This window comes from Sturnira hondurensis, unplaced genomic scaffold, assembly GCF_014824575.4.
Source record: "Sturnira hondurensis isolate 20B ecotype Veracruz unplaced genomic scaffold, ASM1482457v3 Scaffold0004068, whole genome shotgun sequence".
NCBI classification, from domain to species: Eukaryota; Metazoa; Chordata; class Mammalia; order Chiroptera; family Phyllostomidae; genus Sturnira; species Sturnira hondurensis.
The window spans coordinates 2,050,905-2,076,640 of record NW_028076699.1 but is presented as its reverse complement, the minus strand read 5'-3'; the positions used below and the strand labels follow the sequence as shown (position 1 = coordinate 2,076,640).

At 43.4% G+C, this 25,736-nt stretch overlaps 1 protein-coding gene across 9 annotated transcripts in view; it reads right to left on the bottom strand.

Moving 5' to 3' along the window:
* DAB1 (DAB adaptor protein 1) overlaps window positions 1-25,736 on the bottom strand; it is a 773,228-nt gene that overhangs the window by 385,841 nt on the left and 361,651 nt on the right. For 7 of the 9 annotated variants that reach the window (XM_037043157.1, XM_037043160.1, XM_037043161.1 and 4 more), the window contains exon 1: window positions 11,271-11,422. The exons of 1 other annotated variant lie outside the window; for it this stretch is intronic. The gene's annotated coding sequence lies outside the window, so the exon portion shown is untranslated. Of the gene's footprint in view, window positions 1-11,270; window positions 11,423-11,531; window positions 11,790-25,736 lie in introns of those variants that run through there. One more of the 9 variants, XM_037043159.1, reaches the window with a different exon arrangement.

Sequence of the window (25,736 nt, the reverse complement as noted above, 5' to 3'; positions counted from 1 at the left end):
GTCTCTCTCTCCCCTTCTGCCTCCCCCTTCTGCTTCAAAACATCATCCCCAGAACTGGCCAAGACTCCACTGAGGTTCCGGCCCATCCCTGTGTTTCCCCCTGCAGCCTCTGCTAGGCCTCCAACAGCCCAGGGGTGGGCTCTGGTGACACCATACCCTCCCTTAGTGCCTGCAGACCTAAACCCGGTGGGCCACTCTCCACCCTTGGTTTTGTTGTCGCACTTACTCTCAGCTCTTCCAACACCTCCTAACAAGTTGCCTGCATTGAATCCTTCCTCTTAAGTGACCTGCATGTGCCTCCCCACTAGACTCTCACTGATACAATGTATATCATTAAAATGATTCCATTCTGCCTGGGCGCCATGGTGTGGCTGGTGTGGGTCTGGGTGTGTTGAGGGACAGCGCGGGCGGAGAGGCAGTCTGAACACCTGACACACACTGGTTGGCAGAGTTTCCTCTTTTGGATGTAATTTTAAATCAGCTGCAGACAGTCCACCATGCAAAGACTCGCCCACATGAAACACTTCTGTTACTATGGGATCTGACAAGAACTACAAAGTCCACCTCCTGGCCCTCCCCAAATCCTTCCTGCTGCACTGAAATGATGCATGTGAGAATGCGGGGGCCGCAGCGCATTCTAGAAACTGTCAAATCATGCTATGAACCTTTACGCTGAGAACCCTTTTTCTGTTGCTGATTTGATAAAACTGGAAGGAAAAAGGGAAGGGAGGAAAGGAATAAAGCGAGGGAGGAAAGAACAGAAAAGACACAGTTTGGGGATAAAAGGACCTAAAAACATGTCCCCAAAGGAAATGTTTAAAATTATAACAGAAAGCACTAAATTTGTTTTCATAGACTCAAAATAGTTCACTATAGGGACCCTTTGACCTCCACTGCAAAGGAACTACGGTGGGCTTTGAACATTAAAGGCAGCAAGTAGTTAAGGTGAACTTCCTCAAAAAGCGAGCATGCGGGGCGGGGCATGAAGGACAAGTCCACAGTGCCCCTGAGGAACCCTCAATCTCCAGAGGGGAGCACAGTAGCAGGCAAGGAGCAGAACAATTGAAGGCGTAATGAAGTGTGGTGTTTAATAGACACTGGGCTCAGAAAGCCTAAGATACATATATGCCTGGAAAAAGCAGGCAGAGGAAGCAGCAAACTTAGATTTAGCCTATGTGGATGGCTTTCACTTAATTTTTTTCAATAGGGCCACGTCAGTCCAGTATTCAACCCACTTCCTCCAGCCATGTGGATTTATGGCTCCTCAGTCAAGACGTAGCTCTCCACTGATGCATTTGAGTGTATCTTTGAGTGACTCCGCCCTCGAATGCACCCAGAACGACATCTGGCCCCACAGCTATGAACCCACATACAGAACAAAGAGAAAAGATATAGTGTTACCAAATTAACCAAGGGGCATATCTCCTAATCTTGCTTTCGATGAGAGAGCCTCCTTTATACCAACCTAAACTAGTACGGTGTGTGTCATCTCCACTCCAGGAAAATACAATGGAACCCACTGATGACAGGCAGACGGGGGGGACAGGGATGGAGGCAGAGCACTTGACAACTTGAAATTTCATCAACATTGACTTCCTAGGGGTCACTATTGGAGAGAAATAAATGTCTGTCTTACATCCTGAAAAATAAATATTATTTCAATGAGAAGAAATACGTGGGGGTGGGCTTATGAAAGAATTAGTGCCATAAGGAATGAGACAGAGAGAGAAAGGGAGAGAGGGGGAGGGAGGAAGGAGGAGGAGGGAGGGAAGAGGGCACAACTGGCAAGTCGTCACCAACAACACTTGAGGCCACAATGGGACATGCCTCCCATTATCCTTTTTTTACAGATATGGTAGAGTTTCCATGCATAACGGTCCTTCCTTCAAGTGAAAAGTGCTTCCGGTACTCCACTGTAATGTCATCCCAGTACATCTGAGGACTTTAAGTCAACATGAGGTGGAAAGGGTACTGACCTGGGCACAGGGGACTTGGGTTCTGTTCCCGCCCAGCTAATGACTTGGATGCGTCTTCGTGTGTCCAGACTGGCGGCTCCTGTGTCAAAGTGGGAATAACACCCACTGATGAGAGAGAAGCCTAAAAAGTCCAATTAGACTATAGCTACCGGCCAAAATCTGTCCCTCAGGCAGCCTGGTGACTATGGCCGACCTGCAGTACAGGACCAGGGTGTCTGGAGCCAGACTCTGGCCCCCAGGCCCAGGCCCGTGTTATGTCAGACAGGGTGTCCGACCAGGTGAGGTCTGCGCCACCTGCACGCCTCCCCACTCTCCCAGGGAGAACCAGAGATGTCTTTCAAAGACCTCTACGAACTGAACCAGGTGACTGGCTGCTACTTGGACAGATCACACCCTCACTAGCCTCATTTGTCACTTCTGCACTCCCATGGGCCCACTGGGACAAAGGACATCACCCCTACACTGTCAGCCTACAAAGAAAGGAAGTGATCCAGTCAGGAGCGGTGCTACGCTACCCACAACCTTTTCCTGGAGGCTGTTCTAAGCATCAAATGAGAGCTTGTAAGGCACCTAGCTCTCCGTAGGCACTCGGTAAGCATGAGTTTCTGTCCTCCCTCCCTATACCCCACCACCTGGAATAAGAAATACAGGTGGAATGTGCGGAAAACTAACATATAATTAAGAAATATAATTTTTAAAGATAGCATTTACAAGAGCAACTAAAATACAAAAAGCACCTGGAAATATATTTAACAAAAGTGCATACCTTTATGAAGAAAATTATAGTATGTACTGAAAGACTGTTATAAATAAAAACTAAATAAATGGAGAGGTATTCATGAGTAAAAATACTCAATATCATAATGACGTCATTCTTCCTAAATTAATCTCCAAATGGTGTTAACTCCAAATTCCAAGAGTATTATTATATAACTTTGAAAGATGGTTATAAAATGTATATGGAAGACAAAAGGTCAAGAAAAACCAAGACATGTTTGAAGAATGTTGTAGAGGAATTGTCCAGCCAAATACCAAGGCTTATTATAAAGCTATAACAAAGAAGTGTGATCCGGGCAAAAAAAGCAGACAAAATACATGCCTAGAAACTGACCCTAAGTGCCCGGAGGATGATTTTTTCCCACATGGGAGAAAATCAGAACCCATTCCTGCCTCATGCCACACACACGCAAACACTCACATGTCCACACCCACGCATGCCCCCCCCCCACAGGGACTGTGGGTCCTAAGGGAAAGACCACACAATAAAGCCTTTGGAAGATAATAAAAGGAATATCTTTAAGACATCAGGGTTAAAAAAAAAAGGTTTCTTAAGCAAGACATATAAAAAGTACTAACCATAAAAGAAAAGACTGATAAATGCAACGGTATTAAAATGAGGAAGTTAGATGGCAGAGGCCGGCAGGAATCCAACTTCTACGTGGTCTGTGAAGAAGCATTCAGCTTCCCAAAGGAATACATCACGGCAACCTTTTTGCATTCATGGGAACTACGTTCCAGTGATACATGCCACGGCTGGGATTCGGCACACGGCTGGCCCTTCTGCGACCCCATCCACAGTTGGATTATTAACATGGATAGTTTAACCTGAGTGTATGTGGATGACTGTATTTTATATTTAGAACTTTCATGGGCATGCGATGCTGCTCAGAACGCGTCCCACAACTCAAGACCAGCACCAGCACATGTCACTGTCAGGACGCAGGCATCTCTGGGCAGTCACAGGGGGTGGCCCGGCCGGGCTCCTCTTCCTCGCCCTCTGGGCCGTGTTTGCTGATCATGCACACACAAACTTAATGCTCGTTCTGCTCTCGCTGGGATTTTACTACCACTCCCCAAAACACACGAGAAATCTGTACCAGTGAAATCAGGGTAGAAACCCTCGGGGCAAGTTCTTGGCCACCAGCAACTTCAAACTCTGTGGGAAAAGCGAGTCTACTGTGTCCCAGAATGACCCTTATTTGGGACAAAAGGCTTCTCATAGTGAGCATGGAAGTCTTCCACTTCCTCCTCTCATTCTTTCTACCAGGCATTCCTCACCAATCATCAAATGTCCATTCTAGATGTTGACACGTACACAATAATGTATGATCGGGCAGGATGACAGAAAAGGAAGATGTCACCCAAATATGACATATGTTTGAGATTACATGAGCTTTTTCAAGAGGACGTCTGTCCCTCACGGGTATCAAGAGAAATGCTTGTGTTGGTACGAGAGTGCTTAATTGTAACGCTCTGCTCCTGATAATGAGCTATTTCTCAGGGACCCTGAGGATAGGACCCCCAAAGTATTTTGTGTCCAGGTACTGAGCAATTAATTAGCATTGTAACTCACAATTTTTGTTTTTGATCAAAAGCACTGACATTTATCATCTTGTTCTGTAGTGGAAGTCAATACCTCCATGGAATCAGCAATTCAATAGGACAGACTCGGATAAGTAGTTATTGTCAAAGACTCTAAAGATGTCCAGAAAACACAGATGTGACTTTCAACAGATGACTGTTACTATTTATTTCCAAGTCCAGATTAAAAAATAAAGAACTGCAACAAAAAATATGTTTTCAAGATCACTGACCACAGAGCATTTCAATACTGTCAATGGATAACAATGTACCCCAATCTTTTTATCCACATGAACTTAATGAACCGCAGCAGACTACACACCTTTAATTCAATCCAACCCAGCAGAAACTTATTGAGTATCTACTACATTCCAGGTACTGTCGTTAAAAGCTACATTTCCTTCCCCTAAAGAACATATAAGTGTCCTTTTTATAAGTGTCCTTACATTTTTTACGTAAAATACTATTTTTTCCTGATTATCTCTGTCATGATGAGCTTAAATCCAGTGCGATTCTTTTCAAGTTCGTCCTTCTGAAAAGCACGTTCAGAAAAATATATGGAATGACAGACATCAAATTTAGGACAGTGGTTACCCCGGGCAGGCGGGAAGGAGATGCGACCAGGGAGAGGTTATTAAGGGGCGCCAATCACACGGCTTTACTTCTTAGGCTAAGTGGTAGGAACAGAGGTTTGCTTGGGGCTTCCTTTTTACAGCATTGCTACTTATATTCTTTATCTGTGTTGAATATACTACAAATCACATGTCTTACTTTCATGATAAAATTAAATGTTCTTCCTAAAAATAAGTGATTACCTACAAACATTTCCTCTAATCTATTTCTTAAGACACTGCAGGGGTGGGGGCTCCTTGAAACCAAAGGTTCTATGGCAAATAAGCTTGGGAAATGAGTGTCTTTACTGGGGGAACTCTGAAGCTCTAACAGGTCAGTAAATACCAGGTCTTACCGAGAACAGGATCTATAACAACCCAGCACTTCACTGAGTATTTTTAAGCACAGAATGTTTTTTCCCTTTGAATGCTCTTCCTTTGAAATACAACCACCTTGGGAACACTCCTGTTCCCTGGAACACAGTTTTGGAAAATACGAAATCATCCATTTCAGCCTCATACTCTACATTTTAGACACACCCAGCTAGGCCCAACTCCATACAAATAATGAACTTGCATGCCCCACCTGTCTTTCTCCATGCAATTCTTTCTGTCTGAAATGCCTCCTGCCCCTGAGGAACTCCTGGTCACCCTCCCGCTTCCGGCTGAAATGCTCTCTCTTCCGCAATCACCTCCCCACCCTCTCCTTTCTCCAGGTGGAACAAATGACTCCTCTGGAAGCTTCCAGTGCTGCGTAGATATCTTCTGTGGCACATCGAACACTGGAGCAGTTATTCACGCAGGAAGCTGGGTGCCTAGACGGCAGAGGTTGCATCGTTGCATTTTTGGCACCGCTCATAATGTCCAGCGCCCTAGCCCAGGGCCAGGGTCAGACACAAGGTAAGGGCTCAGTAAACATGTGTGGGATGGGCATGGATGTGATGTCTGTGTGCATGACTGAAGTTGGCTTCCTCAATTTCCCCGATACTCTCAGTGCATCCTCATAACTTTTCAGTCTTCGTTGTCAATTAACAACGACAACAACAACGACTGAGAGACAAACTCTGCAGCAGAAGCAAGGAGAGATAAAGCAAGACAAAGGAGTAGCCTAACTGATGGCTAGTGAACAGGTAAATCACGAGTCCAGTGAAGAATCAGAAAGACTGACCATCAGAGAGAGTAAGAAATTAGCATGAAGCTCGCAGCCAACGCACTGCGTTGGTAACATTGCAAGACTCCCTGTAGGTGATGAACGCAGCTGAGCTGGCTTCACTCTGACCTTGTCACCTCTGTCTAAGAGGTCACTCCTCTCATTTTTACTCCCTAAGCTAAACAACCCTTCTTCACCACCGCAAAACTTTTATCATTTTAGCTGTGAGTTCTATTCAGCAGAATTTTATTTCTGTTTTCCTTTCTCTTTATGAGAATCCCCCACTGGCATTGTAGATTGGCTGTATGTCAGGTTCAAATAAAATAAAATAATAATAATAAAAGCAAGCTAGCAATTTCTTTCCAATAGAATATGCTGCATATTTCATGAACTAGAAGCCAGAGGAGTTCTGTGATTCCTGAAGCAAAACCTTTTCATAGCTGAGGACTAAATGGGAGAAATATACAAAGAGCATCTCAGAAGAAACCTGATCATTTGCTCTCCAACCTAAGGGAAGCGTTCAGGTGATTCATTGACTTAATGTTTGTTTGCTTGTTTGTTTTAACACAGGTTCCTATCCTGATACACATTCCATAGACTGAGTTTAGTGCTAGTTTTCGTGGATATAAATGTACTGCCAGAAGGGGGTTTCCTTTTCCAACCGGATATTCGCTTTTCAGAACAGAACACGTGGCTGGCTCCTGCTCTGAGCCTGGCTATACCTCCCCACCTCCAAGTTTTATCTATATGTTCAAGCCACTTCTTTGTCCCGGTATTAAGAGGCCATCCGGTCCTGAGGAAGGAGCACTAGACAAAGAGTCCAATAATTCTGTGTTCTGATGGTGCCTCTCAGGTGTAAAGTTACGTATCTCCCCAAGCCCGGTTTGTTTTCCAATCTGTAAATTGGGAGAGTTGACTAATCTGCTTCTAGAATTCACTCCATTGAACAGTCATTTTAGTTCCCTGAAAATATTGCTGAGAAGTAGAATGGCACGGAGACTTAAGCATGGTGTGTGCCACAATTTCTTTCACAAGGAGGAAAAGTGTCCAAGAAAAGATTTCCAATATGCTAAACAAAATGAAACTTTTGCCTGAAATGCCAAAATATATCTCTTACTCTGTACCCCCTGGTTGTGGGGGGGAAAGGATACTATTAGGATGCTTAAGGCTCAGGTTATTCATGACAAAGCAACAACATTTTGTTGTTGCTTTTAATTCTTCCCTTTGTCAAAGGGAAGAATTTTTATCTCATTTGAAGGTAATATTAATAGCTAGGCAGCATTACATGCTAGATACTATTCAAAGCACTTTGTGTCAAGTCCTCTAATCCCCACAGCAATCTTTGGGGCGGGCACTGTCATGTCCCTGTAAAGGAAACTGAAGCTCAGAGAAGGTAAATAAGTTGGTCCTGGCCACACAGCTGTCAGGGCTGGGGGAGCTGAGGTCTGAACCCAGGCCGTCCAGCACCCACGTCCAGACTCCTAATCACCTGTTACACCACTGTTCCCCGTTAAATTTTACAAACTTCACAACCCACATGGGAGACAGCCGAGATCACCTCTCCACTCAGAGGGAGCATTAGACAGTGAGTAGGGCAGACCTCGGAATCAGAATGCTTATACTCAAATCCTAGTTCTGCACCTTCCTAGCTGAGTGACCTTGGGCCAGTTACCAACTCTCTCTGTTCCCCAGTTTCCTCAATTAAATGGATGAGAATTAGAAGTATCCACTTTAATTTTTAAAAAATACATGCAAAGTGCTTAAAAGGGCACCTATTAATAAGTACTCCATTAAGGTTAATTATTCTTGTTTTTATTAATAAGGGAAGTGATTTGCCAAACATGCCAAAGTCAGAAAGTACCTGAATTCAACCCTGGCCTTCCAATTCCAAATGCTATTGTCTCTCCATAGAAGAATTCCATGCTCTCTGTTGCTAAAAGTGACCCTTCTCCTGAAATTCTGCTCTGTGCTAAAGCATCCAACCAGACATTTTCCCCCATAAAATTGCTCAAAGACTCACAAGGTAGATAATATTGCCCCTGCTTTGCAAATGATGAAGCACGTTCTAAGAGTGATTTATCCTCAATCCCTTAACTAGTGAACCTTCTTTGTTAGCCCTAAATAACATTTAAAGTCCCTGACAGCAGCCTTCAATTTATGCAGTTTTTAAAAGTGCCATCTAAAAGACATAAACTGTGATTTTTCTCGCTTTGTTAGCTTTATTAGTTTGAGAGAAGGATTAAATCCCAGCAAAAACAAAATGTTTGACTTGAGTGAATTATCAAAATGAAATGCTTCCTCAATTAGATTCTTCACTTGCCTGCAGGGTGGCCCCAGGCACCCCAAATCCACCAGCTGCAGCTTGTAAGATGGGTACCATCAGGTACCACGCCGAACACCCACCCATCTCAGAAAAACTACTTTGGAGGGCAAAGAGGAGCGAAGCAGCATATTCCTCTTTGCTTCAGGAGGAGAAAATGAACAATAAGTGATACCATCTCTTCCTGGCAGCCTCACACAATGGTATGTCTTGCAAATGAAACATACTGTGAAACAGCTTGAGAGATGAGCTTCATCAACAATAAGTAATTTTTATTCAGATTTTATTGTTGAGAACAATGAACATGATTAAATGTTTCAGATATGCCAATTCAGACCTTAAGCAAACCACCCCCCGCCCCCCAAAAAACCCTACTGAAAAAGCCATCTTCCAAATCTGCTTTAGGAAGAGCTTTAATTGCCAACTTGATGTGTGGAACTGAATTCCCACTTTTGATAACCGCACTGTTCCCAAGAAGATAGTAACACGTTTGTACTTCACACCTTGGCCTTTTCTCTCATCCCTTCGGATCCTCCGAGCGCTGCCAAATAGTTACAACGTCAGTCTTTCAAATCACTGCATTTTGAACTTCCTAAACCTTTAAGAGGGCCTCTGTGTATGAAAGAGAACAATAGCCCTTCAAAAGCCGTGTCTGCGAGTTCTTCAATACTCCATTTGAATGCTGGGGTTTCAATCAAGGACATCAGCAGACAATTTCTGATTGCTCAGAAGTTGACTTTTACACAGCTTTGATTAGGTCGCCCTTCTCAATAGGAAATCAAGAAAATCCTTGATCCCTTTTAGATTCCAGAATTGTCACCAGGCCTTGTCAGGATAGGAAGTGAAAGAGACGGGGTGGGGTGGAAGGGTGGAGCGTTCCGACGCCAGCCAACTTCGCCCGCCCTCCCCCATCGATCTTCCAGCCTCTGCAATTCAGGGTTCCATCCAGAATCACTCATAGCCGCTGAGATAATAAAAAACAATGGGTGCTAATTCAGGGGGTGGGGATGGTTTATAATGTTATGGATTTCCCAAAGACCTATAATTGGCGCATAAATGCACAAACGTGAACAGGATAATTAGGGGGTTCAGAACGTAAGCTACCTTTAATTTGTATGATTACTTAAAAACATGTTAAGTGTTATGAAGTGTCAGCGGAACCCCAACAAGGCCTTTATTCAAAACCATAAACATTGTGAAAGTGTATCGAAAGGGCCAGGAGGAGAGGAGAGGAGGGAGGGACAAGGGACGGAGGGAGGATCCTCGCTCTGGGGTCCCAGCGCCCGGCTGAGAGCTGCAGCGTAGCTTCCTTCTCCGAGGACCCGCCCGTCCGCCCCTCTCCCGGACCCCAGCAAAAGGCGCGCTAGCTTCCACAAGCTTTCCACTGGCCTCTCTTTCTAATGGAGATAAGCCCAAGCGTGCCCCGGCATCCAAATACACCCGCAAGCGCGGACCCAGGCGGGCACGCACCCCACCCTCCCGACACGCGACGCAGCTCACAGACGCCCGCGCCGCGGCGCTCTCCGCTCCACCCACCAGCGGACGCGGGGAATCCAGCGGGAGTCGGACCCGGGTCGCCAGGTGCCCCGGGCCTCCCCACCCCCACCCCATTCCTTTAGACTCTCTCAGCCCAGGCGGAAGCGCCCGGGCAGACCCCAACAATGAAGACTTGTTTGGTGCCGTTGGGGGTGGAGGGGAGTTTCCAGGGAGTGAAACGCGCACGGTCCGCCGGGTCCGAGAGGGTGCTGAGCGGGAGCTAGGCGGGAGCAGCCGAGAGAGTCGGCTATGCCCTGGCGCAACTCCCTCGCGTCCCCCATCTCCCGGCTAGGTTCACCGGCACCACCAAAAAAAAAAAAAAAAGACCCTTTAAAAAGTGCACAGAACAGACGCGCCCTCCCGCCAGGGGTCACAATAATACTTCGTGGGACGAAGGCAGCCGGAGGAGAGTCCCGGCTGCAACAGCCACTGACGTTTTGAAATTTACTCCGAACACTCCTCCAATGTCCCCTTTCCGATGCCGCGACGCAACCTCCCCCATCTCTAACTCCCTGACTCCAGATTTTCCCTTTCCACCGCTTCTTTGTGGGCCAAACCACAGAGATTTCAAAGTTTCCCTGGGGCGGGGGAGCGGGGAAGGAACTGAGCTCTGCGGGCGAAATACGGCGTCTGGTCTGGAGCAGAAAGAAGCCAGAGGGGCGGGCTGGGGAAGAGACCTGTTGGGGTGGCGGGGCGATTGGGGGTGGCATGGAGGTAGGGGCGCGACAGAGAATTGAATAGGTGGAGGACCCGCGGAAGGGCTAGGGTCGGAGGAGACGCGGGGTGTGATTATGATGGTGTCTGCGGGAGGATAGGGGTTCCTGAGACAGCGAGGCTTTTCCACGAGTCGGGGCAGAACCGCCGCGCTGCCGAGGTGTAGGGAAGTGAAAAGCGGGCCCGGCCCGGGAACGCCGCGAGCGAGGCAGGGAGAAGGGCTCGGGAGTACCGGGTAGCTTTTAAGGTGGGAGACGGAAGGTACGTGGATGAGTAGAGCCGAAAGCCCAGGAGGAAGAGGGGTACAGGGGCTCCTGGAGACGGGCGTTTGGGGTGAGCAGGTCTGGAGAGAGTACTAAGCGTTGTCAGAAGTAAAGAGATCGGGGGTTATGGGGGAGCCCAACGAGGAAGGCGCAAAGGTCGCCCCTTCCCCCAGCAAGTGGAGGAAAACTGCAGTCACCGTCCCCGCGGCACCCCTAGCCAAACTCCTAAGAGAGGCGCCCCTGGAGTCTTCCTCCGTGCCTAGGGGCTTCAGGTGTCCGGGCACCGTGTCCCCGGCGGGCACCTGCCAGCGCTGAACTCCTGTCCCCGCTGCGGCTCACCTCGGCTCGCCACGAGCATCCTCCTCCGCTGTCGCAGCCGCCCGGGAAGCGGCTCCCCATGCCCGGCGGGCGGCGGCACTTAGGCGCGCTCTCCAGCCCGGGGAAGCCCGGGAGAGCGCAGAGCTGGGTCCATCCTCCCCGAGAGCCACGGGCCAAGCGTCAGAGCAGGGGGAGGAGACCGCCCGGCGTGCAGACCCGCCTCCTCCCGCAGCCCCCGCCCCAACCACCCCTACACCGCGGGGGCCTTTTGGAGATGCCTACCTGCTGACTCCCTGCCCGCCGCCTCCTGGCCTCCCGCCGTGCGCCCCTCGCCCGGGCCTGCGGCTCCTACTCCCGCTCCCGCTCCCGCCCGGGCGCTCTCTGCACTGCCAAGCGCGCTCCGAGAGCTTAGCGGAGTCACGGTGGAGAGGAGGAGGAGGAACAGCGAGCCAGCCAGCGAGCGGGGGCGCCGCGGTTCGCAGTCGCCCCTCTGGAGCCCTTGCGCTGACTGCCCATCTCGGCGCCCCGGAGAGGGAGAGCCAAGCAGAGAGCACAAGGTCCCCGCCCTGGCTGTGCGGGCGGGGAGAGTGTAAGGGAGAGAAGGGGAAAAGCTACCAGACTCGGGTTTCACAAAGTGTCCCGTGTTTTTTTCACCGTCACCCTAGCCGGGCCCTCATTTTCCTCTGAAGGTTACTCTTTTATCCAAGCCTCCCGGCAAACGCACACCCAACTATCAGGAATGCCAGAGGGCGAAAACGAAAACGGAAGTCCTGCGAGGGCTTGTTGCCCCCACGCCCCTTGGCAGGAGGGGGCGCTAGCTCCCAGCGGTCAAACCTGGTTTGGCAGCTCCGGTCCTCACTGAGGCTTACCAGGCTAAATTGGGTGGAGGTTGGGGAAGGACTGCGCCTGTCAGGATTTCAGCGGCCCTAGGAGGGATTCTTGCCCCGAGGGTATGCAGTTAAACCCCAGCTCTTCGTCTTCCCCTCCACCTCCCCACTCCCTTTCGTGTAATGCCTGGGAGAGGACAAGCCTCAGATGAAAACAGGAGCAGAAGGCCCCAGCTCCCTACTTCTGGTCCTAATTTACAAAGATCCAATAAATGGGAGAAAGCATTGTGTCTGTCTAGAATGTTTTTTGTGCCCTGAGACTAGATTCAACTCCAGTAAACGCCTGTTGTCTATACTGGCCTCCAGAGGCCAAAATGCCAGGTGTGGGAGGAAAAAAAAAAAAAGCAAATCAAGGGCTGCCCCACTGGAGCAGGGAGTGGAGAAAAGAGACAGGCAACGACAGTTCCTTAAAAAGTTTATTTTCATCCTTTTTAGGGGCAACATTTCTGTCCTCCAGCTGTGTAATAATAAAGCTAATGTGGTGGATTTGAGTTTTGTTTTTTTTTCCCCTCATAGCTTTTGTCACTCACCCATGAAAATTTAATGAAGCATCTAGGGTTATTACTTCCAGAGTCAATGGGCTAAAAATATTTAGCCTAATGCACTCCTTGCGGAGCCAATAGGTCGGTGGCTGGTACACACAAAGTCATGGAGAGACCCTCCCTTTCTCCACAAAATTCACGACCCATTAAACTTATTCCGTAATAACAGCTTCTGCACAAATGGAGGCACCAGCAAACGGAGGCTGTCATGCACCTCCTGAAAAGATAGCAATTTACACAGAATCAAGAAAAATGTGTGAGGTCACTGGCAGGATGCAATCTTGGGATGACAGTTGATCAGAGGAAACTCCCAACAGGGCAGGAGCAAGGTGCCCCTCCTCCCCCTTGATAGACTGTTTCTATTTACTTCTGGGTGTGGCCAGTGAATCTAATGGTGAGGACCAGAAAACTGGCTCAAGTCTGCAACTTTTCCAAAGTTTTAGACAGTGGCCAGACTTGCCGACAAACAACAAAGATTTGTTTAGTAGGAAGTTCAGGCCCACCAGGCAACTCTGTCACTAAAGATTAATCAATCATTTCAGTTTTCTCATCTACAAAGACAGACCTCAGGAACCTGAACTCAGTACAAAGATAACAGGGGACACTGACAAATCAGGAAGACTTGGTTGGCATAAGAAGAAAGAGTGTAGAAAACTACTATGCACTTCAGGTGGCTGGGGTAGATGGAAACGTAGGTAATCAAACATAAGCCCAGCTCTTTACTGCTTCAACCAAAAAACATTCTGAAGTTTCTCGCTGCTTTAGGGGACAAGCCAGGGAACATCAAAACTCCTTACGTACATTTTAAGATCCTGCATATGAGACTTGTTCTTCTCACCACACCTCTCCCTTGCTGTGTTTTTAATTGACATTATGATTACAGAATTGAAGGGAGTGTGAGACACTGAGTTGGCAGAGTAATAGAAATGGAAGAAGCTCGTGTAAAACCCTATCTCTATTCAGTGTTGGACAGGGTCCACCATGAAACTGAGCAAATTCCCATTAAATCCAACAGGGCAACAAGCTGCAGCTGTTCCCAATTCCAGGCTGAAAAAGAGCATAGCTGTAGATTCTAACTGCATACAGCTGCCCAAGGACCTAAGGGTCTACTGATTTAAGTCAACCCCAATTTTAAAGTACTGTTTTAGCTTATTATGCTAAATATGTCAAGAAACTCATCTAAGTTTTAGGGTGTTGTTTCGTTTCTTCTCATTTGAGTAACAATGTCATTTGTGTTAAGTATGACATAAGGAAAAAATCAATATGCATTCCCTTGTCATCTACCCTGAGAAACAACAAATAAAAGTGTACGAGGTCTGTCTGAAAAAAGTCCAGCCATTGTTAATTAAACGAGAATGGTTTCCACCACATCGATGTGACCTGGCAGCCAAGGAGACTGGACTGGAATGCGCATGTATGAACAATGACGGCATCATTGTACTAGTGAGTGGAGACAGTAGACACATTGAGTGAGCGTGTGTACTGTGTGGCAATCACATTAAAAATGACTGAGTGAATAGGGCAATGAATCTTCATCATTTCTTGCTTTTAGCTTGAACATTCCTCCATGGGAACTCCTCGGATGATTCAGAAGGCTGCAGCTACGGACAACTGGTGAGCTGCAGCTTCATCACCACAAAGTGCCTGCTCATGTGTCACATCTGCAGCAGTGTTTTTTAGGTGACTCACCTAAAAAATCACCCAGGTGACTCAGTCAGAAGACAGATCTTGTATGTATTGTTTATAACATTCCAGACACTTTTCTGGGTATTTCCATACCTTAACTCATTTAACCTTCTCAATAGCCCACTGTATTGCTGTGGACTGGATAAAATATACGCTGGAATCTGATGGGCCTGAGTCATCTTTGACAAGTTGCGTACGTCTCTGAACTTCAAAATTCTCAGTTCCTCGATGATGCTCGTAACAGCTTGGAAAGACACCAGCTTCATGAGATTGCTGTGAGCCTTAAGTGAGATCATGCACTGGACACGGTGGAGAGAGGATAAGTCACATGTAAAACTTCTCTTTCCAGAATAATTCCAAACCAGTTCATTATAAATCAACAACATTTACAGAGTCCATTCTATATCTCAGGCACTAGGCTAGGCATTGGGAATAATGATGACAAATCAGAACCAGTTCCTGCCTTTGAGAAGCTCAGTCAATTGAATAAAAAACATGGACATGAGTAGCATGCAGATGAGCAAAAAGGAGTTCAAGTGAACGTCACATAATTCATCCCTGTGCACTTGATTCTTAAGACACTCAGAGGGGCAACCTATTTAAGTGCTGCTGAAGGCTGACCCATGATTGAATGCAAAACCAAATGTCAGAAATCATAAATCCAACTAGTAATAACTCCTCTTCCAAAGATAGGAATACAGAATAGCTCATTTTGTGTATTCCATATTATTTAAAATTCTGTTTCTTTCTTCAGTTGTTTGAAATATACCTCTCATTTGGATGGAGCATAATAAAATGAGTTTGTGCTATAAGATTTGAGGGTTTCAAACACAAATTACGATATAGCCACTGTTTATTAAATGGTTTATAGTGCTTGCAGATGCCAGGAATATGATAATGTTTCTATACATATAAGGCCCTCAAATTAATAAAATTTTTAATAATGTTCAGTGGGAACACTTCTGCAAAGTTTATTAGACACATCATGTGTTTAAAGTATACTAACAATAGAATGCACAAAAATCAAATGTTAATACTAAAGGTTCATAAGCCTCTGACATAGTCCCTTTCATTCAAGTTCAAACTCAGATTATAGTAACTTATTCAAAAAATGTCTAGTGATTGCTTACTCTGTGCCAGACACAATGTTAGGCATTGGCAGAGGGAAAAAAATAAAAAATGGCTTAAACAACTCATAGCCACGTGAAGGAAGCACACTCACACACTGCATTGTGACAAATGTTATGATGGTGCTAACTACAGGATGCTAGAGGCACACCAAGTAGGGATATTTAACCCAGGGTAGGATGCTAAGAAGAGTTCATAAAGGAAGAGATGTTGTCCTGAAAGGAAACAAGTAACCAGATGAGGAAAGGAAGGATATTTCTGCCAAAGAAAAGAGAATGTGTGAAGGCACAGAAGAGATTCTTCTCTGTGGGTGGCTAAAGTTGACTCTAAAAAAAAAGGCTAAGTTGTAAATGTTCTGGTTTGCAGTGTCTAGGACTCTGGAATTTAGTGTAAAAATAAAGAGGTCTACTTAAAAAAAAACAGAGAAAATATTTTGCAAACCTTACATTAACTGCATTTCAGATATTTTCTTGTATGCCCTACACACAAGTATTGGGTTAGCCAAAAAGCCCCTTATGATTGTCCTGTGAAGTAAAAGACAAATTTTTCATTTTCACCAATAACTTTCTTGATTTGAATAGTGTGAGTATGTCGACTATCTCCTGCTATTGACTTCTAATGGGTAGAGGCCAGGGCTTCTGCGAAACATCTTCCAATGTGTAAGGCAGCCCCAGAGCAAAGAATTATTTGGCCAAATAATATAATTATAATATAATTATTTAATATAATATAATATAATATTATAATATTATATTATTATAATATGTATTATAATTATTTAATATAATTATAATATATAATATATAATTATATATTAATATATAATATATTAATAATAATATATAATTATAATATATTATAATATATTATAATATATTATAATTATTTGGCCAAATATCAATAATTCCAAGAAACTTCACAAACCACTTTGGACACATTCTTTTTGCATTTCTGTTGCATTTTTTACCTCTCTTGAAATAATAAAATGTTAAAAACATTTTCTTCCATCATCAATATTAAGATGACTGCACAAAAATTCACCAATTTTGATACGTTTTTTTTAATGCACATACATATGACAGCTGTCACAATACAATCCAACAACCTTGTTCCAAATGAAGTTAAAGACAACCAAGCACGACTAGAGCCAATCTATGGAAAAAAACCCTCATGGACATTTTGGCCAACCCACTAAAATATCCATTTGATATTTTTCTTCTGAGGTCAAAAAAGCAATAAAAAAATTGTATGTGGCTTCATCAAAACAGAAGGTCCCTTCTTTCATGATACTGCCTTGCTTGATTCCAGGAAAAAGTCGTGTGACAGAACTGCTGAACTTGACTCTGGTTTATGGTCACTGTGAACAGCACCAGCACCCCTTTTCTTTCTCCAAGGAGCAGGGGGAGGAGAGCAGCAACGACACAACTGCATTTATGCCACCAATCTACTCCTTTTAGCTAAATGCACAGGAGAAACCAAGTGGAGAGCTAAAGTGATTGTCAAAGGGCTCTTAAGTCCGATTATAAAGCCCCATTTTTTTCACTCATAAAGTGGAGCTTAAGGTGGTATTAGTCCTTGAAAATAGAAGTAGACTAAACGCTGTGAGAAATGACTGAGTTTTGATGCCTAAGGCCCAGGAGGGGGCAGAGAGAAGAGGCGGCACACCATGGGACCTAGGTGCGGTGTATTTTGCGGCTACTACATTAAAGGTCTGACAGATACGTCATACACTCGCCTCTATGGTGCCATTCCTCCTCCTCCTCCTGTAAATAATCCTCAGCTTTCTTTGGGGAACCAGTCCCCCACCAAATAATTTTTTTGTTTAGTTCTGATAGAGCTGACTCCATCTCCTGGCTTGGGGGATGCACAGTGCAATGCATTTCTTGACCACAATTCAGGGATGGTCAAATGGGTGGCCTGTGTGCTTCTTAGACTGCAACTGGAAAAAGTGCTTTCTCTTTACCACTAAACTGGACATAGGAAAGAAATTAAGCCTATATCCCCAGAAGCCCATTTCATAAGAAAACTCCTTCAGAGCATGAAACTAACAGAGAAGGGGAAAAAAAGACTAAGAGATTAAAAAAGAGAGAGATTTATGAGGACATTGTTGAAGGGTTTTGGTTTAGCCATGCCTGAAACCAGCTACATTCCCCCCACAGATTTTTTAGTCACATCAGCCAAAATATTGCCTCTATCACTTAAGCCAGTTTGAGGTTTTTTTGCTCTACTTTTGAGTCAAAAAATCTGTTTAATATTTTAAATATTGCATAAGAAACTTGCTATATGTTATTCAATTTAATATTTAAAGAACCCCAAAGCAATTTGTGTATACTTATACTAGGCCTTTTTTAAAGAAGAACATGAACTCACATTCTACAGGCTAGAAGTAAACTCAGAAGATTAAATATTTTACTCAGAGTTATACAGCTTGTCCAACAGACAGTTAGAAAAAATTAAAATGCCATTTACAATAGTGTAACACAAAATACTTAGGAATGAATTGAACAAAAGTTGTACAAAGTTTATACACCAAAATTTGCAAAATGTTGATGAAAGCAATTAAAGAAGACCCAAATAAATAGAGAGGCATACCATGTTCATGGCTTGGAAAAATCGATACTGATAAGATGTCAGTTCCCCCCAATAAACTATACATTTAATACAATCCTAATAAAATGTTCAGCTTGCTTTCTGAAGAAATTGGTGAGCTAATTCTAAAATGCATAGAGGAAGGCAATGGGACCTGGAATAGCCAAAACAATCCTGAGAGAGAAGAGGAAAATCAGAGAGCTTACCCAACCTGATTTCTACACTTGGCATAAAGCTACAATAATTAATACAGTATGGTTTTAGTATCAGCACTAAGGATAGATAAATTGATCAGGATAGAGTGTCCAGAAACAGAACATGTGTAGTCGATTGACCTGTTACCTGTTTGTTGGTCTGATTGTTTGCTTTTACAAAAATGCCAGTGCAACTTATAGAGGAAATAAAAGTCTTTAAAACACGGTACTAAAATAACCATATAAATATACAAACAATTTTAACCTCAACCACTACCCCACACCATATGTGGAACAAGGTGTAATTGCTAAAATGCTAAGAGTTCTGGAGGAAAATCTTAGAGTGTCTCTTCACAGTTTAGAGGTATGAACAGATTTCTTGGAGCAGACAAAAATAATTGAATATAAAAATATATAATAAATTGGACTTTATTAAAATTTAAACTATGTGTTGATCCAAAGACAACATTAAGAAAATAAATGGCATATCACAAACCTGGAGAAACTGTTCACAACACATATATCTAATAAATTACTTAAGTCCAGAAAATATAAAGGACTCTTAGTAATTAGTAATGAAAAGATAAATGACCTAATCAAAATGGACAAGAACTCAAACAGGTGCTTTACGAAAGAAGTTATATGAATGGCCAGGAGGCAGAGGGAAACATGCTCAACATCTAAAGAATGTGCAAATAAAACAATAAGGAGATTAAACTTCACACTGACTAAGAGGGCTACAATTTGAAAGACTGACAATATTAAACACTGGTGAGAATGTAGAGCTCTCATAAATTGCTGATGAAAGTGTAAAACAGTATCACCACTTTTGAAAAACGCCCGGCACCTTCTTATCAAATTAAGCATACACCTACCCTACGTGCAATTACAGGCACCCACTCCTGGGTATTCACCAAAAAGAAATAAAGCGTGCACGCACACACACTACAGACTTGACAGAAGCTTCATTCATACTAGGTCAGTCTGGAAACATCTTTCTTCAGGAGAATGGATGAACAGACTGCAGAATGTCACCCAGTGGAATACTACTAAGTGAGAAACAAAACACACTACTGATATATACAGCAAAATGGATGAATCTTAATAAGATATTGAGTAAAAGAAGCCAGACAGATCAAACTACTCTTAACAACTGTGCATTTTAATGTGTTTTTAAAATCTAATCTTTATTGTTTTTTTCCATTACCATTTATTCCCCTTATACCCCTCTGCACCCAGCAATCACCATACTGTTGTCCATGTCCCTGAATCCTTTTCCCTTTTTGCTCAATCCTTCCACCCCCTAACCTCCCCACAACTAGCTATCTTTTATCTTAATTTTTTTTTAAATTAAAAAGTAGGCACAGAAAAGATGGAGCATATTATATTTTCAATATAAAAAGAGTACTCTATGCCATGCATGGCACTGCTAAAGCAAAAAAAAAAAAGGTATTTTTCAAAATACATTAATGCAGGAATGGTTAGACCAGCAAAGCAGGAGGGGTCCCTTTTCTCTACATTCTCACCAACACTCGTCGTTTCTTGATTTATTGATGATAACCATTCTGACAGGCATGAGGTAATATTTCTTCAGCATGGGGATTCTCAAAAGAATTGAGAATAGAACTACATTATGACCCAGCAATTCCACTTCTGGGTATTTATGTGAAGAAATATAAAACACCAATTTGAAAAGATACATGCATGTTTATGTTCATTGAAGCATTATTTACAATAGCCAAATATGGGAGTAAGCCAAGTGCTCAACAATAGATGATTGGATAGAGAAATTGTGGTACTTACATACAATGAAATATTACTTGGCCACAAAAAAGAACAAAGGTTTACCATTACAACAACACGGATGGTCTAGAGGGTGTTAAGTGAAATAAAACAGGCAGTGTAAGAGAAATACCATATTATTTCACTTATATGTGAAATCTAAGAACAAAATAAAGAAACAAAGCAGAAACAGACTCATAAACACTGGAAATGAATGGATGGCTGCCACGTGGGAGGGGGGTTGGGAAGTGGGTAAAAAAGGTGATAGATTAGGAAGTACAAACTGGCAGTTACAAAATCATCACAGGGATGTAAAGAACAGCACAGGATATAGAGCCAACAGTATTGCAATAACTACGTATGGTGCCAAGTGGGTACTAGACTTCTCAGGGAAGACACTTCATAAGTTATATAAATTTCTAACCACTATGCTGTACATCTGAAACTAATATAAAATAATATTGGGGGGGGTGGAAAGAATGTTAGACCAAAGTGGAGCACCACCCAGAAAATAAAAGCACCACCCAGTGATGATGTGGGCATCATTAGAAGGTCAAGAATTTCCTGACAGAGGAGTTAATCAGATGTAGGTTGGGTGATGGCCTGACAGGAGTTCAGTAGAGAAACTCCAGCCTCAGATGGTGGAAGGGAGTGAAAGAAAGGCATCTTGAGTGCTAAGGCCTTGAAGTTCTCCTTGCATACCACAATATCCTGATCCCTAAAAGGGTTCTTGCCCAAAGGCACAGAAACACAGTCATACTCCAAATAGCAAATAAGAGGCTACAACTCTGTCTCAGACAGTCCTGCACAGTTTAATTTGTATGTAAACCACATAAGGAAAAAAGTTGCCACTCTTTCTGGAAACATACTGATGCAAATCACACTTTATATTTTTTTAAATAAAAAAATGTAATTGCTCATTGAATTGTAATATGAATGCAAATTAACTTAGTGTAATTATACTCTGCAATTTTCTACTTTAAAAACTTAGAAAATGGAAGAGACCTGATAAGTAATTTGAACTGTAATTCTTCATTGTGTTCCTTCATTATGCAGTGGTTACCATAAGCAATTTGCTCTGTTTTAATGTAGAATGTTTTTAGTTCATACCTTTGCATTGACAGGACTCAGATGACACCATTCAATATATACAGATACCCATACCCCCCACCCACAAGTACACTGTGCAAATCATATGATAAAACTGATCTAGCACAAGGGAATTTGTAAAGGATTCATAATATATTTTCCTTTTGGAATCTTTAGCTCATTGTCTCTCTACCCTAAGCCCTAAATGTGGTATAACTTGTCGGGTAATTCCTAAGCAAATAGGAATCCAATGATCAGCATTCATGCTTTAATGACAAGAGTTTGGCACAGAAGTAAGGAATATGAGTTCTAGCCCCAGCTCTGCCACTAATTAATTGTGAGACCTTCCCCACTGTGGCCTTCTTTTCCCCCATATGTAAATTAAAAGGTCAGGTTAGGTGATTTCCAGCTTCCTCCCTGGCCCTTCCAGGCTAAGATCGCTCTGTGGGCACTCTGCTTTGCATTGTTTAAGCAACATGAGTGGCAGTAAATGAATTTATTTAGAATTAATGACGATCTGAATGAACCACAAGCCCTTTAGTTCAGGTATTTATTTCTAAAGAATGTCCAACACAAAGATCATCTGTGATGACACAAATATTTTTAAAAGATAGTAATTACCCATTTTCATGCTAATAATAATTTGCATGTGTCGGTCCTTCAATGTGGATTCTGTTAACTGCAAGGCAAAGACACAGGGACCTGGGGATCTCATTAAGAATCCGCATGGGGCTGTGGGAAGAGAATGGGTAAGGCTTGGACTCACAAACCTCGCTTTGGTATTTCCTGTGGCTGATAACCACACCAGGCCTCAGTAATTCCATCTCTTAGACTGGATGTACTCAGCTACATCCCTGGATGTTTTGAGGATTAAACACATAATGAATGGAAAAGCATCTGGTCACCTATATTTGTAAATGTCTCAAAGACGCTGTGAAGTAGGTGTTCCTTTTATCTCTAGTTTTCTAGAGAAGAAGAAAGAGGAGGGGGTGTGGGAAAGGAAAAGAAAAAGCTAAGAGAAATTAAACAACTTGATCAGGGTCATAGCCCATGACACTTGAACTGTCCAGAGGAGAGAGGAACATCCCTTCAGCTTCTGGACTTTATGAGAACACACATGGTATAGGTCATTATTTTCTCTTGATATATATGGTGTTCTTAAAGAAAGTGTCATTTTTGTGCAACCAAGAATATTATGAACCTCCATCCCTCTGCTATAAAACGGCAATAAAAGTACCTACCTTTCTCTAAAAGATAATCTTTAGTTTCTACTTTACCATTTTTCCTACCTAGCCCCATTTTTTTCTTCTTAAAAACCCCAATTCCTATTTGGGGAAGTATGTAGTTTCTCAAAAGCTGACTCCCCCCCACCCTCAGCCCTGGGTTGGAGCACAAGATCTAAGCCAGTCAACACACTTCATCCCTTGGCTGGAGAGGCTCATTCACAGGTTGTGAGAGAAGTTAACCTTGTCTGATTAAACTTACGCTGGGAATCCTGAGACAAAAATTGCCCATAGCCCAGAAAGCAACAGCTAGGCTCCTAAAGGTAACAGAACTGATGATGAAGCTGGACCCAAGGAGGTCAAGGCAGAGACACAAAAAGAAATCACATCCTGTCATATGACTGAGTCACTACCTAAAGTCACCCAGCATCACCTTAACAATAACATGAGCCAATATATCCTTTCTATCATATAAGCCAGCATTACTTGTGACTTTCCACCAAAACCATACCATCAACTCAGAGAAGAGGTTTTAAGTATGCAGTGAAGTAATGAATGGGAAACTGTAAAAAAGTTACACCATCATAAAGTTTAATAACGGTAATTATGACAGCAATGACAATGAGGACAGAAGCGAAGGAGGTGGTGAGTGTCTTTGAACAAATACCGTGCTGGCGTTTCACATAGATCAGAAGGTTCCTTCAGTGATTAAAAAAGTTCATGTCCTCTTGTTTCCTCAATGTATCTTACAATCTTGTAGCAGCATACTTGTATGGACCTCTGGTCAAATCACAACAGATGATGGGGGTTTTTCTTACCATGCCTTCTACATGTTTGCCTCCATCCTTTCCATCTGATTTCCTCTTCCAGGATTATTTATTCCAGGATCATTTCTCTTCCCCATTCCTATTTATTGAAATCCTTTCCAATCGGCAGGATCTTGTTTAAATGAAGCCCCTTGCCCTCCTCATTCTCTCGTTTGCTTCCTTTATACATTGTGCCTAGTTATAATCTTGACCACTGCCATGTGTTGGGGGGATTTTTCACATGTCTGGATCCCCCATAAAGATTATAATCTGTTAGAGTAGATGCTATGCTCCTTATAAACAGCAGAGAGAAAAAGATACACGCAACATCTGCAACTACGCTAATATCAAGGATGACTCAGCCAATGTGGTCGTAATTCCACCATTGAACAGTCATCAGACAAAAGCATCTGAGGTACACCTTATGAAAAAATGGAAACTCCTTCGAACTAGGAATGCTTAGACCACAGTCTAACTCAGAGTTGTGACAAGAGACAGGAGAATGGATGACAGAACAAAAGAAGAAAGAAGTAGGAAGGAGAGAAGAAAGGAAGAGAGGAAAAAAGGAAGGAAGGGAGAGAGGAGTATGGTTTGGGTAATGTTGCCAGAGGATGCTAAGGCAAAATTCTCCATGGTCCTTACCTACCTTCCTGATCTTAGGGGGGTCAGACTCGGCCACAGTGTTCTAGTACCACCTCTATCTCTAGTACCAAGAGATACCTCCGGGCTAACTAGAAGTATAGAATCTCCTATATGGGCTGAAGGTAGCAGCGTCATTGTATGTTTGTAATCACAGAACAAAACATGAGTAGTGATTAAGAGCATACAATTTTAAGCTACAGCTTCATTTCTAATTTTAGTTTTGACACGATGTGAGTTGAATTGGGGTGAATTCCTCAAGTCTCAGCTGCACTTATGTCTCCTGTATGATGGGGGTAATAATACCTGGCTCTAGTATCTGTTTTATTAAATAAATTATTGAATAAAACAACTCCTGTAAATTTTTGTCATGGTACTGGTATATGGTGAGAAACAACAAATCAGTGGCTGTTAGCAGTAGGCGTTGCAGTGTAATCACTAATTTGGACACGGCTACCTCCCCTTGGTTCACTCAGCTGTCTCTAGAAGAGTGACCCTTGGCATAATAAGCACGTGTATTCCAGTGGATAGCCTTGAATGGCTTTGGCAATACCACTGTCAATCCTGATACTGAAACTTCCTAAAATAATCACCTTGGCCATGCTAGAAAAGCATTAAGACATTGGTATGTATTATATTATCTGAGTGAGCTTCTTTTCTCTACAACCAATAGGCACTGATCAGAAAATTCCCCCATGTTTGCCGCCATGTACTTGGGTAGGTATATTATCGCAGGTAGGATTCAAAGTTATCCCTACAGAAAATATTACCCATGCCTTTGCATTTCCATGTTTCTGAGCGGGTGAGAACTGGTAGACACACTGCTGGCACGCCCAGAAGTGTCAAAGACTCTGGTGTCCCCCATGGAAGACCGCTGCCACTGTGAATGTCACATGTGTATCAGTGGCAAGTATTTTGGAAACTACTGATGCAGGTGAATGAAAACCATCAAAGGGTTTTGAACATTTGAGTGATAGAGGCAAACTTCAGTCGTTAGACACAGCATTCTGATGGCAGAAAGAAGGCAGAGTAACAGATCCAATTCACCCTTACTTCAGGTACTTCCTCCCATTCCCTCTCCACCTCCTACATCTTCACACTGCTGGGCTTTCCCCCCTCTTGTTCTTCTCTCTGTTTATGACATACCGCCCTCCAGCACTTTATGTAATGTTACTAACACTCCCTGAAGCCCAGCTCAAACTTCGGCATCCTACCCACCACATCCCACCCTGTTCCAGGTGCTCTCACTTCTCTCATTTATATTATTTAATCATTATATGAATCCCTCTATTATGGTTATTTGTTTAATGCCTACTCCTCCAGCAGACTGAAAGCCATCCTTGAAGCTTCCCACTAGTCTGTCCTTTCTCAAATCACATCAGTTCTGCCATCAGCATGTAACCCAAACCCATTTGCTTCCATCGTTTCTCCTGGCAACACCCTTGACCAAGCCACACACACCTCTCGCCTGGCACTTCTTTCCCCCATTTCCACTCCTGCTTCCCTATAGTACCTATTCCAACTATTAGCTGCAGAAACATTTAAAAAAATGTAAATCAGATCTTCCCATTTAAAACACATGTCAATGGTTTCTCATTGTATTTAGGTTTCTACAAATCCTGACAAAGGCTTTGAAGTCCCTCCATGATCTGACCCAGCCTCAACTCCCTCCACTCTCCCCCTGCTCAGTCTAGTTCAGCCCCCATGGTCTCCATTCAGTTTTACAAGTCCCTATCTCAGGGCTTTTGCAAGTAGTGTTGTTTTCTTGGAATGGCCTCCCCAACTCCTACACACTCACTGATACCTGAAATGACAGTTGTTCAGGGGTCTGACATGACCCCATCTTTAATGAGGTCCCCTGGTTAAAGTTTTCAAGCACTCCATAGTTTCCCTTTGAACACCCAATTACAATTGATAACTAT